General features: G+C 43.9%; 1 protein-coding gene across 7 annotated transcripts in view; it reads right to left on the reverse strand.

The window, feature by feature from the left end:
- The window catches only part of PALS2 (protein associated with LIN7 2, MAGUK p55 family member), a 93,385-nt gene extending 81,888 nt beyond the window's left edge, over nucleotides 1-11,497 (reverse strand). For 2 of the 7 annotated variants that reach the window (XM_053926634.2, XM_053926635.2), the window contains exon 1: nucleotides 11,270-11,497. The gene's annotated coding sequence lies outside the window, so the exon portion shown is untranslated. Of the gene's footprint in view, nucleotides 1-10,417; nucleotides 10,932-11,269 lie in introns of those variants that run through there. The other 5 variants (XM_045197363.3, XM_045197364.3, XM_053926639.2 and 2 more) reach the window with 4 other exon arrangements.
- Between the last annotated feature and the right edge of the window lie 5,102 nt (nucleotides 11,498-16,599).

Here is a 16,599-nt window from a genome sequence, read left to right on the forward strand (position 1 = left end):
ACTGGCATGAAATTATCACGAGTGCAAATGAACTATAAATACCCACTTGGCTCTAGCAAGCTGAGTTACTAAACCATGTATTTTTTAAATCTTACACTTCCAAGTTATGCTATCTCTAGAACTGGCAGAACCATAAGTTGGAAAGACTCTAAATAAGATACCTAATAATTGCTTAGCATTTATGAACATCCCCACCTCCCACTCCCAGAATGGAAATCCTAAAAAGTTTCTTTCATGAAAATAGCGGTAAATAAAAACTACTTGTATAGTACCTGGTATTTCCAAGCTGAACTGCATAAAATGTCATTATCAGTTTGACATATTTTACTTAGCCAAAAAGCTCCTTTGTTTTTTCTGGCTCTAGTAGCACTTAATTGTCTTTAACTTCATTTGAAACAATTTTGTTAGACTGTATTGTGACAGCTGTCAGATCAGTGTGCATTTAAAAAAAAAACATCAAAATTGATGAATTTTTGTGCAGCCATTTTAATACTAAAGATGGAAAAAAATACACATTTTTGGCATATTATGCTTTATTATTTCAAGAAAGGTAAAAATGCAACTGAAAAGCAAAAAAAAGATTTGTGCAGTATATGGAGAAGGTGCTGTGACTGATCGAACATGTCAAAAGTGTTTTGCAAAGTTTGTGCCGGCAATTTCTCCCTGGACCATGCTCCTCAGCTGGGTAGACCAGTTAAAGTTGATAGTAATCCAATCAAAACAATTGAGAACAATCAACATTATACCACACTGGAGATAGCCGACATACTCAAAATATCCAAATCAACAAAGTTACTCATGAAAATGAAAAATGTGTCTTTCATTTTATGGGAAAAAAAATACGGACTTTTTGGCCAACCCTATAGATAATTTATAAAGTGTTATTATCACATTAAAACAAAAATTTCTAAAACTTCCAAAAGTTCAGAAGCAACTATGACATCAGATATCATTATATCACCAGATTAAAAGCTATGCTCAACTGGAGGTAGTTATCTTATTATCTTAGAGAGCCATTACTTTTTGTACAAAATAGAATTTCTTTACATACACACATACAATATTGTATTTGATAGAAAACCATCAAAATTATATTGTTCTTTATATGAAAACCAAGTTGAATGCTTTGGAAAGACGCAAAAAGGTGGCAAGTGACAAAGCAAAATAAGAAAACAAAAAGCCAAACTGCCATGTAATTGAAAGCGAGTAAGACAACTATAAACAACTGAAGAGTCATAAAACACAACAAGGATCCTACACCCAGCTTCCCTCAGAAACTTTTAAGTTCTTGCTCCAAAGCTAGGATTCGGTGATAATGCACTAGTTTACATAAGAAGGTTGACACAGAGCTCCCAGCAACAGATACATACTTAAATAAAAGACTGGCAAACAAATGTATATGTATAAATTTTAACTAAACAAATATTTAAGGTATGTGTGAATCATTTTTTGACTCCTCACTTAAATCAACTTTCAATCAGGACTTCTGGCCAACATGGAGGCATAGGTATATACCCTTTGCCTCCTCACACAACCAAGAGAAGGACAACAACAAATTTAAAAACAAAATAAATAACCAGAACTGTCAGAAAATCGAACTGTATGGAAGTCCAACAACCAAGGAGTTAAAGAAGAAACATTCATTCACACTGGTAGGAGGGGTGGAGACAGGCAGCCAGGGTGGAGAGGACTCACGGAAAAGTGGCAGCTGGCAGACAGGTTGGTCCCACATTTGTGTGCGGATAAACTGGGAACAACTGGGGAGCAAGAAAGACCAGCAACCCAGGGAGGGTTCCAGAGTAGGGAAAAAGAGAGGCTCAAATCCTCTGGTGGTAAAAACTTGTGGGGGTTGCTGTGGCAGAAAAAACTCCCAGCCTCACAGGAGAGTTTGTTGGACAGACCTACAGGGTCCTAGGATGTACACAAACCCATCCACCTGGGAACCAGCAGAGGAATTGACCATGGGTAGCAGAGGAAGGGACTGAAAGCCAGCCAAGAGCCTAGCAAATTGCATTGTTCCCTCTCTGGCCTCTCCCCCACATACAGCACCACAGCCTAGCCATGTGGGTTGCCTCGCCCTGGCAAATACCTAAGGTCCCTCCCCTTACAACACAACAGGTATGCCCACACAAAGAAATATGGCCCAAATGAAAGAACAGATCAAAACTCAAAAAAAAGAACTAGGCAATGAAGAGATAAGCCAACCTATGAGATGCACAGTTCAAAACACTGGTTATCAGGATGCTCACAGAATTGATTGAATATGGTCGCAAATCAGATGAAAAAATGAATGCTATGAAAAGTGAAATAAAGGAAAATGTACAGGGAACCAACAGTGAAGGGAAAGAAACTGGGACTCAAATCAACGATTTGGACCAGAAGGAAGAATTAAACATTCAACCAGAACAGAATGAAGAAACAAGAATTCAAAAAAATAAGGAGAGGCTTAGGAACCTCCAGGACAACTTTAAAAGTTCCAACATCCAAATCATAGGGGTGCCAGAACGAAAGAAGGAAGAGCAAGAAACTGAAAACTTATTTGAAAAAATAATAAAGGAGAACTTCCCCAATCTGGCAAAGAAGGTAGACTTCTAGGAAGTCCAGGAAGCTCAGAGAGTCCCAAAGAAGTTGGACCAAAGGAAGCACACACCAAGGCACGTCATAATTATATTACCCAATATGAAAGATAAGGAGAGAGTCTTAAAAGCAGCAAGAGGAAAGGAGACAGTTACCTACACCAAGGAGTTCCCATAAGACTATCAGCTGATTTCTCAAAAGGAACCTTGCAGGCAAGAAGGGACTGGAAAGAAGTATTCAAAGTCATGAAAGGCAAGGACCTACATCCAAGATGACTCTATCCAGCAAAGGTATCATTTAGAATGGAAGGGCAGATAAAGTGCTTCTCACATAAGGTCAAGTTAAAGGAGTTCATCATCACCACCAAGCCCTTATTATATGAAATGTTAAAGGGACTTATCTAACAAAAAGAAGATCATCAAAAATATTAACACTAAAATGACAACAAGCTCACAACTACCAACAACTGAACCTGAAAAACGAAACCAAAAACGAACTAATCGAACAACTAGAAGAGGAACAGAATCACAGAAATAGAGATCACATGGAGGGTTATCAGTGGGGAGGGGAGAGAATGGGGGGAAAGGTACAGGAAATAAGAAGCATAAATGGTAGGTACAAAATAGACAGGGCAAGGTTAAGACTAGTAAAGGCAATGGAGAAGCCAAAAATCTTATACGTATGACCCATGGACATGAACTAAGGTGGGGGAATGATGGTGGGAGGGCTACAGAGCAGACGGGAATAAAGGGGAGAAAAAAAAGGGACAACTGTAATAGCATAATCAATAAAATATATTTTAAAAAGCCTTTCAATCAACCAAAAACTAACACCAGCCATAATCAAGTCAGTTAAAAAGGATTCTACTTATAATATGTGCTGATATAGGTACAAAATTTTTGTCAGAAATGATACTCAAGAAACTTCTAGCAATAGCTGCCTTTAGAACAGTGTTTCTCAAGCTCAGCACTATGACACATCTGGGACTGGATAATTCTTTGTTGTGGGGGCTTGTCCTCTGCACTGTCTGCAGCATCCCTGGCCTCTGCCTAATAGAGGCCAACAGCAACCCCTCCCAGCTATGACAGCCAAATGTCTCTGGGGTAATGCGGTGAGGGCAGCAAAACTGTCCCTGACCAAGTGTCGCCCACTTAGAGACAGAGGGATGGGAAAGGGGCAAAAAGACTTTTCCAACCCTCCTTTCCTGGACCATTTGAACTATCATTGTGGTACACTGATAATGGTCCCCCAAAAGATATGCACATGTTAGTCCCGTAATCTATGAATGTTACCTATCTGGGGAAAAGGTCTTGCAGATGTGATTAAATTAACAAATCTGTGATGGGGAAATTATCCAGGATCGTGAGCTGAACCCTAAATGCCACTGCATGAGTCCTTATGAGAGAAGGCAAAGGGAGATGTCTCTCTCTTCCTTTCTCACACGCAGAAAAAGGCAATGAGAAGACCAGAGCTGAGAGATTTGAAATCCTGCCCATGAAGACTGGAATGATGCCACCACAAACCAAGGAACGCTGGCAGCCACTAGAAACCATGGGAGAGAGAAAGAACAGATTCCCCTCTCTAGCCTTTGGAGGGAACAGAGCCCCAGACACCCTGCTTCTGGCCCAGTAATACTGACTTCAGATGCCCAGCTTCAGAATTATGAGAGAATTTCATCTGCTTTAAGCCACTAAGTTTGTGGCAATTTGTTAGAACAGCCACAGGAAACCAACATAATAATATAAGGGTTTTACTTTGATTTTAAAAACCTATTGATGTGTAAAGGAAGTAATGTGTGGAGAACATTTATTATATCATAGTTCCTAAAACACAGTAAGCATCCAATAATACTGGTGATGCCATTATCAACAGTAAGCCAATTATTACTAAGCTCCCAGCCCTTGGTATCCAGAAGAAAAATTAGGACTTTCAACAGTAACACCAGGCATACATGTGCAAGGCTCATATGAATGCAAACATATAACTCAGTCACTCGTGTGATGTGTACTTGCCAGTTATGTAAGTGTTGTGTTACAAATTTTCCTGTACTGAAGAGATAAAATGTGGATGAGGCCAGCCAGTGACAACTTCTCAGGGGAGGCAAACTTCAACACTTATTAATGAAGAAACAAGGAGACAAAGAAGAGTGTGAAAGTGGACAAAGAAATGAAAATTGATTAGATGTTTGTACAGGCATCAATCTGGCCATGGTGAGAAGGACCAAGTTCTAGGGTTAAAGTTATCAAAATGATAGGACCCTAAAAGCTATGCTGACTGATTTGGTCACTAAAGAGAACGTTTATAACACTCATTATTTTATAAGTATTGGCTCTTGGGGACCTTAAAAATATAAACATCCTCTTGCCCCACGCCAGACCTACTGAACTAGAACCCTTTGGCACAGAACAACTCTAAAGGATCCTGATGGCCCCTCAGGGAGAGGACCCTGGTACCAGAGTCAGTTTGTGGTAAAAATGACCTACAGAACATATGTGGTATTCTCATTGTATACATTTGTGTAAATCAACTCACCATTTTCCTGGGTTAAAACTCCTTACAAGATGTAGCCCCTCTAAGTCCCACCACAGACTTTCTCTGAACTAATCCCCACCCTTCACTTTTCCTTTCCTAAGCTTATGGCCCTTGATCTGTTCAGAGTGTCATTTTCCTCTCACTTTCTGACCATTTTTTCTAGAAAAGTTCCATGCATCTTCAGCTGCCCTCCCCACTTTTTCCACAATATTTATCCAACTCAAATAAAATCTAACAATATTTCATAAAACAAAGGAACCATGAAAATTTAATATATTTTATAACATAAAATTGCACTGTTGACCACTTATTATAATAAAACTCTAAGTACATCTACAAGTGAAATTCTGAATCATTTTTTACAGAAGATTTCCAAAAGTATAAAATCAGGAAGTGGCTCTAAAAAGGCTCTATAATAAGCTCCTTTACTTCAGTCTTTACTTAAGGGCTACTAAGTAGCTAAGAAAGTGCTAGGCTCTGAAAGATACAAAGTATATGGAAATCCCAGTGATTGAGACAAGCGCTCCACCAGCACTAGGACAGAAGAAAGGGAGATCTGGGAAGGGGAATTAAGAACGATGCCGAAAGGCCAGGGGCAAGGAAGCTGCTGACAACGAAGGGCGGACACACAATGACGCAGCCGTTACCCTAGCCTGGGTTTCTTTCATGACTAAAGCCAAAAATAAAGCAACTCAAGTTAGTGTTCAGAAAAATAAGTTGTCTCTTAGCTCCTTCCCCTCCTACAAACACATCAACTCATGCATGTTCCCAGGTAATTTTATTTACCTTAGTACTTTTCAGAAATTTCAATCATATCAAATTCTATTGATTTATATTTCCACCAGCAATGTGAGAAAGCACCTGTTAGTCTATATCCTCTTCCAAAGCATTATTAAACTTTTTTGATCAATAGGTGAAAATAATATTTTTTAATTTATGATATTTGTATTATGTGTGATGTTGAATAGCTTTATATATGCTTAAGAACCATTTGGATTTCCTTCTCTGTGAATTATCTGTTCATGATCTTTTCCCACTTCATGGTTGATCTTTTTTAAAATCCATTTATAGGTACTCTTCTCATATTAAGTTAGCCTCTTCTCTGTAATACAAACTGCAAACACATTTTTCTCAGTTCCTGCGTTATCACCATGCTATTTTTGTTGACTGTTTCTTTCCTTTATATATGTTTTATTTTCAACCAAACAGTACAGTCCTTCCATGAAGAAAGAACATTTCTTTTGAATATCACCAGGAAGAGTGCTTTTCAGATCCTCTAGCTTCATATACCAAAAAAATTTAAGAGGGGACACTGCTTTTTGGTGGGGAGGTGGTCAAATGTGAACATTAATGATCACTGGGGCACCTACTTGGGTTGTCTCTCTAAACTCATTTCACATGGTTACAGCAAGTACAACCAACTTCTAATACAACAGTTTCTGGGCAGGGACGGAAGACGGGTGCTAGATGAATCTGTTTCCTGTTGTCTGGGTGGGTACCGAGAAAACTCCGTAGCTGCTGGTGACACATTTTCCATTAAGAGGACTAGGAAGGGATCCTCTGCAGCGAGAGCAGAAATGAAGCAAATGCACAGTGAGGACCAGAGAGGAGAGAGAAAGTGTATCATGCTGGCACTGGAGTCCCTGAGTCACAACCTCTGGACCCCATTACATACTCCCTGCATCTTCACAACAAATTTCTCCTCTTACTTATACCAGTTAGATGGATTTCTATGACTAAAAGCCAAAATTAGCCTACTTACCACCACTACCATCTACTCATATCATTTCCTAAAGGGACATTTTAACACCAAAACCTCAGGAAGAACAGACTCTCACACTTTAAAAAAAGGAATATTTACTTAATAATAGCAACGTGCCTGGAACAGATCTAAGTCCTTGAACTATAATGTTAAACAAAACAGGTAAAATCACTCTTTTCTCATGGGACTTACATTCTGGTGAAAACATACGGATAATAAAATAATATAAATTTCCGTTGTAACAAATGGCCTGCAAAGAAAAATTAAAAAGCAATGGGGTAACGAGAAGTGAGGACGGTATACAGGGAAAGGGTAGTTAGCTAGCACTGCTGGTCTGAATAGGTAGCATTTGAGTGGAAACCTGAAATGATGAAAAGAAGGCAGTCATGGAGGCTTTAGCAAGAGAATCCCAGGCAGAGGGAACAGTACTAACTCAAAAACAAGCCACGACATTTCTGAGGGACATAAAAAAAGGGCAGTGCCGATGGAATGTAGTGAACAAGGGGGCATGAGGGGGCTGGTAAAGAAGTAACAGACCTACGAGGAGTAAGTGTACGGTGGTCAAGTAGTATTTACATTATAGAAACTGGTAGGCAGTGGAAAGTATTTGAAGATAACTTGAGCTTTATTAAAAACTCACTACATTAACTTTAATTCTCCTTTTGCCTCCTATCAGTGATGACTTTAACACATAGGCCTTCAGAAATTCTCATCCTCAAGTATTTGACACAATCCTGAGGTTAGCCAGGAATGAATACTTCCTAAGCAGAAAATAGCTCTTCTCATACACTATGATTTCTTTAAAAGGAAAGTTAGGGCAAAAGCAAAGCCATCTGAAAGGAAAGAAGAACAGTCTAGGATAACAGGATGACAGGAACTACTCTGAATTCTATCTGGTTTATTACACTGGTGATGAATCTGCTATGATCAAGACTGTACAAAGGCCTTAAGGAAGCACATAAACACGTAAGTCTAAGCTCTTGTAAACATAACCTCCTTTGTTAACTGAGTTCACTATTAGTGAATTCAACATTAACATGGTTAAATCCCGTCAGATGAGAAAAAGTGAAAAACCAGATTTCTGACTTTAGAACAGCCAGAGCTTAAGTGGTTCACAAAGTTGTGTTTTAATCTTACCTCTATTACTATGACAAAGGAAGAACTTCCCAAGGTGGTGAAACTAAGTGCAAGGGATGCTTCAATACCTCTCCTCTGAAAGCTTTTTCAAAAGGAGACAAATCTGTTCCAAGAGCTTCAGACACAGTACAGCTCACAGAAGAGTGAGGTTCTCTCCAGATCTTTCCAGACAACCGATATCTGCGTACACCAAGCAAGTGATTAAACCTACATTGCTTCTGACATTATTGTCAGTAAAGTCAGATCTTTGAAAGCTCTAATGTATTCATGAATCTCATCTTTCACCATGTTAGATATTTAGTTAGCCCACTTAACAGCAGACCAAAAAGTAGACTGTTAACAACACAATCTATAAAAGGGAGGTACTTTGTGAGTGTGATGGGAGCTAAAGAACTAAAAGTCATCACACACCTCGATCCAGACTTGATGCTGAGTGCATCCTCCCCAAGACATTTCCAGCAGTTTGGCAAAGTGCCCAGGATGATTAGCAGCCAGTGCTTGGGAGGGAAGGATAAGGTCCACCGAAATTGTAAAGTCTCCCCCCAGTGGCCACATACAAATAACAGAGAGAGTAGGGAAATCATTGCAGCTTCTGTGAGCCTGACCAAAAATACTCTAAATAGAACCTGGTCCCTACAATGGAGAAATAAAACCTTCAATTGAGAACTAACACCATATCGGTAAGGGGATCTCTGATACTTATCTTGCTCTTACTACATTCGTAAATGTGAAGATGTGTTTGGAAGAAAAGAAGCTACAGGTAAAACAAAAGTAGCATAATTTTTAAAGGAATAACTTAACAATATCCTCAAACAGTCCATATTATTTTTCATCTAACGGACGGGTGTTCATCCTTCCTGAAATAAGAACCAAAACATCTCTTGCAAGTTAACTACATCCACCTGAAGTAGAGTCCTGATACAAATTTAGTCACCAAATGAATCACCTTGGAAAAGGAAATTATCGTCAGTAGTAGTATATACCTAATGTCTAATTTGCAAAATACTACTTTTCAAAATCACCTATAACTAGGTAATTTATAATCAAGTAAATGATGTCAAAAGTTCAAATGCTTCCTCTTGCCTCTTAATACTTATTTTCTTGGTGTTTTTATAAGTAGATAGCCTTTGACCAGGACTATCTCTGTATTATTTACAACTCTCAGCAATAATTTGCTGATATTCCTTTTAACAAAGCTTGGATGTCAAAAAATGTGGAAGTCATTTAATTAAAATATAGGTTGTCTTCCGCTAACCATCCGTTATTAAATGATGAAGTACATAAATAAACTTCAATAAATAAACAATTTCAATTAAAAAAAGGCTTTTCAATAGGTAACATATACAGACAGGGTCTCATAATTATAATTTTCTCGGCTATCCCAAGCTAAAAACAGAGGGACAAGGGGAGAGACAGAAGCAGGCTGTGTAGTCTTCTGGAACAATTTCAGTCTGAAATGAGACACAGAAAAAAGGAAAGAAAGAAAAAGCAAACTGCTCCCTTGAATGTTTAAGAAAAATGTGATTCATTTTTTAAAAATCCAACAGTTGGCCTAGAGAACAGCATAAAATGAATTCTGTCTTACATACAGCTCACCAGACTTGCTTAAGCACCTTAATTTTTCCAGTGGTTACTGAATCCAGAATGTAAAAAAAAAAAAAAATCATTTTGAAATTCCAAGTGGAAAAGGTATTAAGGTGGTATCAATTACAAAAGGACACACACACACACATCCTGAATGTTTTTTCTTGCTTATAGTGTGCAATCGCAGAGCAATTAAAAGTATTACCATTTGTATATTATGTAACCCTAGTCTGAATTAAACATGAATGTTAAAAAGTAACACATTGTGCAAACATATATTTAAACATGGGTTTAAGTATATGATAATTTCAGAGACAAATGACCTCAAAGTGACATAACCCATAAAAGTTCTTTTTTTACTGTAATAAGGCTTCCGAAGACGACTATAATCAGGCCTGAAACCTTACCGTTTAACTGCCCAGTAGATGCCTACAATAAGCAAAAATTCCGCGAGGTCTGGTGTTACACCTACGCACCGCAATGATCTCCGCATTGATAACAGTGCGTTACCCCGCCTAACGTAGTCGATAAACGTAAGTTTCCAAACGACCATTTGAAATATTTCATGGGAAGAAATGGCTGCTAAATCATACTCCAACGGAAGACCATTTTAACGCACCTCAAATGTTCCAAGTCACATCAGAAGACCAATTCAGGAAGCAGAAAGTAAAATTCCAACAACCCCCAAAGGCGTAGGAAAGGGTAAATCGTGGCTAACTTGCCCTTACCAGGCTGTTTGTAAGTATTGCAGACAATTTTCTACGCTTTCCCATCAGCCTTCGATTCCCTTCCTCGCCTGCCCCCTGCCCTCCCACCCCAACTTACACAAACGATGCTCCAGCTGATGGAAGTTTAAAGGAAATCTCAGGAGCTGCTGAGATTGAGACTAAACTCCCAATGAAGTGTTAAAAAGTCCTGCAAAAAACATCCACCAACCAGCCCACGAGCTGTCGTCCAACCGACCGCAGGAGCCCTCAACTGACTCCCTCCTGCCCCTTCCCCAGGGGCGGAGGTGGGGGGGAGGAAGCCCCCGGAGCCTTTCTGGTTCCAGATCAATGGAACCAGAATCGGAAAGCACCGCCTCGGCAGCGAACGCCTCCGGAGCGGCGTGTCCTCGGCCCACAACCGCTCCAGCCAAAAAGCTCGAGTCTCGTGCCCGGGAAGTGGCAGCAGTAGTTGCATAAAGCCTCCTCCCCAGGAACTCGGCGCCAGCCGAGAGCCGGCGGGATCGCCCCCACTCGGGACTGACCCCGACAGTGGCAGGCGCGGCCACCGCCGCCCCGGCGCGGTTCCCCATTCGAGCTTTCACGCCGCAGAGGGTGCCGGCCTCCGCGCCCCCCGCCCCCGCCCTGCCCCAGGCGGGGCCGAGCCGGGAGCGCGTGGGTAGAGCCGGCGCGGCGGCCGGCAGCATGGGCCAGACACGCCGTCGCGCTGCGCCCCGGCCGCCCGCCCGCAGCCTAGGAGCCAGGGGCCCGGCGAGGGCGCCGCTCCGCGCGGCCCGGCCCAGGGCGCCCCGCCGCCCCCAGCCCCCGCCCGTCGGACCCCAGGTGCGGAGGGGGCGGGGCGGGTCCGGGTCCCCGCGTGGAGCGCCGCGAGCAGCAACAGGGCGCCGCCCCGCCCGGCCCCGGCGCGCGGCGAGACCGTTATCCGAGCGACGTGGGACCCTCGGCAACTCACCGGCTCGCACCTCGGCCGCCTCCGCGCCGCCGCCGCCGCCGCTGTTCTCCGTCAGCCGCAGGCGCCGCGGAGCAGCCCCATCTACAAACTCGGGGCTCGGAGTTGGGAACTGGAAACGCGGTTCGCACTCCCCTCCGCCGCCTTCCCCTCCGTCCCTTCCTCGCTCCGCACTCCGCCTCGGTCAGGTCGCCCGCGCCACCGCCACGCGCGCGGCCAGCTCCCCCACCGCCTCCCTCCTTCCACTCCCGCCGCCGCGGCCGCCGGGGCGCGCTCCCCCCGGCCCCGCGCGTGCGCCGGACGTCCGGGAGCGCGCGCCCGGGCGCGAGGAGGCGCCGCCGCCTCCGGGAAGTCGGGCCCCGCCCCTCCGGCCGCGGCGCGGCGGCCAGGTGGAGCCCCCCTCCAAGCGCCCCCACCGCGGAGCCGGGGCCTGACCGCGCCGCCCGAGCCCGGCGGCTTCTCCCCGGTGGTGGCCCCGAGCCGCTCCGCGGGGAACCCGGTCGGACGCCCACCTCCGCCGGGTGTTCCGGGCCGAAACTGCCGCTGTCATTCCGCCTTTCCCGGTGGACAAGGTACTCCAGGGGGCCTAAAAGAGACTCCTCCCTCCTCTTTCCAAGAGTTTACATTCAAAGAGCCCGGGTCAGGGGGCACACAGGACACACAGACCTGGAAGAGGACCCCCTGGAGAATCTCTTCCCTCCCCCTTCACACACTCCTGGTTCTGACGTGCACTTGGCAGTTCCTACCGCGCTGGCGGTGTCCTTCACGAATTTTCTCCCTAAAGCCCAACAGGGGAGTGTGATTCACACCCGAGGAAACGGACGGACACTGGCTCCTTTCATAGCACCGAGGCCCCGTGGAAGTCCTGGAGTCAGCTTTGCACGACACTCCCAGGACACCGCTTGCTCAGCTCCTCCCCAAACATCGGGTCTCCCCAGAACTCGGAAGGGTGGGGGGCTGCACCTTGACTCTGCCCAGAGAAGGGTGAACTGTGAGTGTCCGGTCTGCAGATGACACATTTTGACAAGAGCACAGATTTGATTTTTCAGCTGAAAGGAACTGAGCGATGCAGTGCAGCAGAGGCCCTGGTCAGAAGAAGGTTCAGCCAGGAGATCAGAGAACTTCAATTCCCTTAACCCTCAGACTTGTGATGGGGGCTTTCCAAAAGGCTGTTTCTTCCTAAAATTGATGAAACTATGAGGATGTTGTTTAAATTTTACAACGTGTTTACTGCAGCCCTTTTAACCCATAACTGTCTAACAAGCAAGTAAAACTTGAGAGGGAAGTCACATCAGGTGACCTCCAGTATGCAGCCTTCCCTGGCTCCTCTTGAGCATGTGGCACTGTCCTGTACATGCCAAGCATTTGATAAATGTCTGCAGAATGAGTGAATGCATCAGGACCCGCTGGATTCACTGATGGCGTTTCAAGCTGCATTGTCCCCCCTCTCTCTGAGGGTGGCAGGCATGGAAGGGAGGGAGCCGACACTATGGATGAGGTGTATTAAGAAGGCCCAGCCCCTGAAAGTGATTTTTTTTCTCCTTACCTCAACCAAGTATCAAAGATTAATTTACTTTTCCTTAGGATCATTAATTTTGCAAACCAACTTTCAGGGGGAGTGTGTAGCATATTAATTCAGAACCTTCTGTCCTGGAACAGCAAACCTAGGGAAGGGAAATTGGGAGCATTTAAGAGGACCTGGGTGTCCTAAGGCAGGGGTAGCAAACTCATTCTCACCAGGGGCCACATCAGCCCCGTGGTTGCCTTCAAAGGGCCGAATGTAATTCTAGGACTGTGTAAATGTAACTACCCCTTCACTAGGGGCAAGGAGTTTGGCGCTGCCGCTGCCGCCAGGTAGAAACAAGGTGCCAGGCTGGATAAAACAAGGTGGAGGGCTGGATTTGGCCAGCAGGCCTGGTGTTTGCCCCCTGTGTCCTAAGGGACACAGTAACTTTGGGCCCCTGTTGCAGCCCTTCTCTGTAGTCAGGCCAGCTGGGTGAAATGAGTAGAGTGGGTTGTGTGCTCAAGGCTGAGGCGAGGCAGAGTAGCAGAATGAGGTTTCTTCTCAGAGAGTCAGCAAACCTTGGAGGGCTTCCTTTTCCTCCACACTTTCCAGGCCCATTTGCTTCCCACAGGATGCACAGGAGCTCCCTGCTGCTCTACCCTACCCAGGCCTGTGAACTTGCATTCTCTCTCCCTCTGACCCCAAACCTCATCATACCCCCTCCTACTCAGCTAGTGCCCTGAGCAACTTCGGGGTCGGGGAGAAGGGGGTTGTCACTTCGGGGTGTGTTCCTTTAATTTTCTCAAGGGTCTTCTGGAAACAGTGTCCTAATCTCTTACTCCACCCCTAACACAACATAGACCTCTGTTTTGTTTTGTTTTGTTTTGTTTTTTTTAATTTTTATTCAGTTACAATTGTCTGCTTTTCTCTCCATCCCTCCACCCCACCCCAGCCAATCCCACCTCCCTCCCCCACCTCTACCCTTGCCCTTGATTTTGTCCTGTGTCCTTTATAGTAGCTCCTGTAGACCCCTCTCCCATTTACACAATGGAATTCTACGCAGCAGAGAGAAAGAAGGAACTTATACCCTTTGCAACCATGGATGGAACTGGAGAGCATTATGCTAAGTGAAATAAGCCAGGCGGTGAGGGACAAATACCATACGATCTCACCTTTAACTGGAACATAACCAACATTGAAATTAACAACATAGACCTCTTTGACTTACAGCGAGGAGCAGCCCTGCCAGCTCCCTTACCCCTGAATGTGCCAGGGATGCAGCATTTGGGAGCAGGAATATGGGAACAATTATCTTTCATTTACAGCTCCATGTCTGTTCTCTAAAAAATGACAACAGTTATTAGGTGGAAGGTTATCATGGTTGTAAGGCCCATCCTCACCTTCAGGGCCAGAAAAAAATTATTTCACTCCACAACTATCTTCAGTTGCTTCTCTTCAGGGTGCTCTTGCCAGTGAAGTTTTTCTTTCAGTGTCCATATTTTATCAAATATTCCTATACAGGTTATATTATGAAACACTACTTTTTATAAATAATAGTGCCACCTGATGACATTCCACCTTTCCTCTAAACTTTAAAGATGGGACATGCCAGATTAAATTTAAAGTGATCTAACAGGATCCCAGGGAATTGGGACTGTCATCATTGCTTGCCAGCCCGCCTTTCTGAGAGCTCACCATTTCTGAGACACCACCCACCCATTTCCCATATCTGTTACAAATTCTTCATTACAGGAGAGAGGAACGTTATGATTGAAAATGAAAGGGACTCCTTCTCTTTAGTGTCCTTAATGTTCTGACTTTGTATTTCCTTCAAGGTTACTCTAAAGGGATCATAATTTTAACCAGAGCCTGATATCTCCTAACCATAATTCAATTTAAAGTCTGAATTTTGACTCTTAATTCTGGAGCATCCATCATTGGCTTTATTTCCTCCTTCAAATATAAACAAACGCTTATATACCTTTAATATGATTGTGTTCTCTCTTCTGACCTACCTGGCTACCTCAGCAATGGAACATTTTGCTAATAGTAAAAGCCCCAGTTTTTAGCCAAGCAAGGCCTACCTGCTCATTTTCCGACTAATCCATCATAATAAGAGCAGTGATGGTCCTGGAATATAGCTTTATGAAAAATTGCAACTGACATGCATCACAAAGTCCAACCAAGCTTTTCTGCAGGACACGTTATTTAGCTTCACCCCTCTTATCTCTGTTCGCCGTTTCCAGCCGCCTTGCTAACCTTTCTAATTCAAGTTTCTCTCTTGCTTGCAATTTGCCCTACACTTAGAACAGTGTGTCTTACTTTTGCCTCATCCAGAGAACTTTTATAAACAAAAACAAACCCATTCATGGCTGGGTCCCTCTAGATTTCATTGTTCTGGGGTGCAGACCGGGCACCAGGGTGTTTTCAAAGCTCTCCAGGTAATTCTAACATGCAGCCAGAGTTAAAAGCTACTGAAATGAGTCATCTCCCAAACAACGTTTTTACTAAGTCTTCTCAAGAACTTTGAGGTGGCTCCAAATTACCTCAAGTAATCAAATTAAAATGCCTAATCCTGTGCTTTAAGACTCTTTGCCAATTGACTAGAATAGTCCCCTTTCAAAACAGCTTAAATTTATCTCCTCCTAAAGCTTCCCCAGATTAGTCTCACCTGGCTGCCTGAAGATTGCTGTTCCCAGTCCTCCGCGCATTCCACCTGGCACTGGTTTACCAGCTCTCGGAGCCACAGCTGATCGTGTGTATCTTTGTTCTAATCTACCTTCCTGGTTATCGGCCAGAGGCTCCTCTTGCATTCCAAGTCTCTCTGAAGTACCACTAGGTCAACAGAATAAACGGAAATGTCATTCTTTGCAGAACTTTCCCCTGTCTACATTCCCTGACACAATGGCAGTTCATTATAACCACAGTTAAAGCCAACGCTTGTGAGAATGTATGTGTTTGGGGTTGCTCTTTTACTCCTTACAAAGGAAAAACCATGTCACCGTATCTCCCGGACTGTCTCCACCAGGGTGCATTGGCTTCAGGCTTGGAGTCTGGCTCTCCCATCCACCTCCGTCCTGAAACTCCTCTTTGTGCCACAACTGATATTTTCATTCATGTCTCTATTCATTCAGTCAGCCATTCATTAGTGCTAAGTGTTGGGAATACAGTAGTTAAAAATATCAATTTACCCCTGCCTCTTGGTGGAGAATATTAAGTAGTTAAACTATCCATGGTAAGAGCTCTGTCAGAAGTCCTAACCAGACACAGAGGAATAGTGGGGAGAGCCTTTGCTTAGTGTTCAAGAAATCCAACTTTTCTCTCCAGTTTGAGATTAACCCCCGCACCTTCACCTTTTAAACCTCCCTTTTCCTTCATCTTCCATGACGCTATACAACCCAGGAACAACTTCCGCTTCTCTGAGGATTCCTTCACTGTCCTCTTCACTTGCTGCATCACCTCCTCCCACTTCCAAAATAAAACTGCCGCACAAAGAATGAGAGATTTTTGAGGGAGAAAGTGGAGAAAGAGGGGAGACCACTGCTTCCCTCAAGGATCTCCTGGACTCTTAGGGCTCTATATTCAAGGCTTCCACATCTCTATCTACAGATCTACTCTCCCCTGGGGCATGTTTTTAACTTCCTGTTGAATATCTCCATCTGGATAAGTTGTTCACAGCTCCAATTAACATGTCTAAAATAAAATGTATTGCTTCCACCACCCTACTCCACTGTCTCCTTCAGGTTTCCCTTGCTCCCCTCCCCGCTTCACCTTTCTACCCTCTCCCTGACAGAGGCAGCCTGCACCCAGCTCCCTTGGAGTTTGCTTT

The sequence above is a fragment of the Desmodus rotundus genome, chromosome 6 (assembly GCF_022682495.2).
Source record: "Desmodus rotundus isolate HL8 chromosome 6, HLdesRot8A.1, whole genome shotgun sequence".
NCBI classification, from domain to species: domain Eukaryota; kingdom Metazoa; phylum Chordata; class Mammalia; order Chiroptera; family Phyllostomidae; genus Desmodus; species Desmodus rotundus.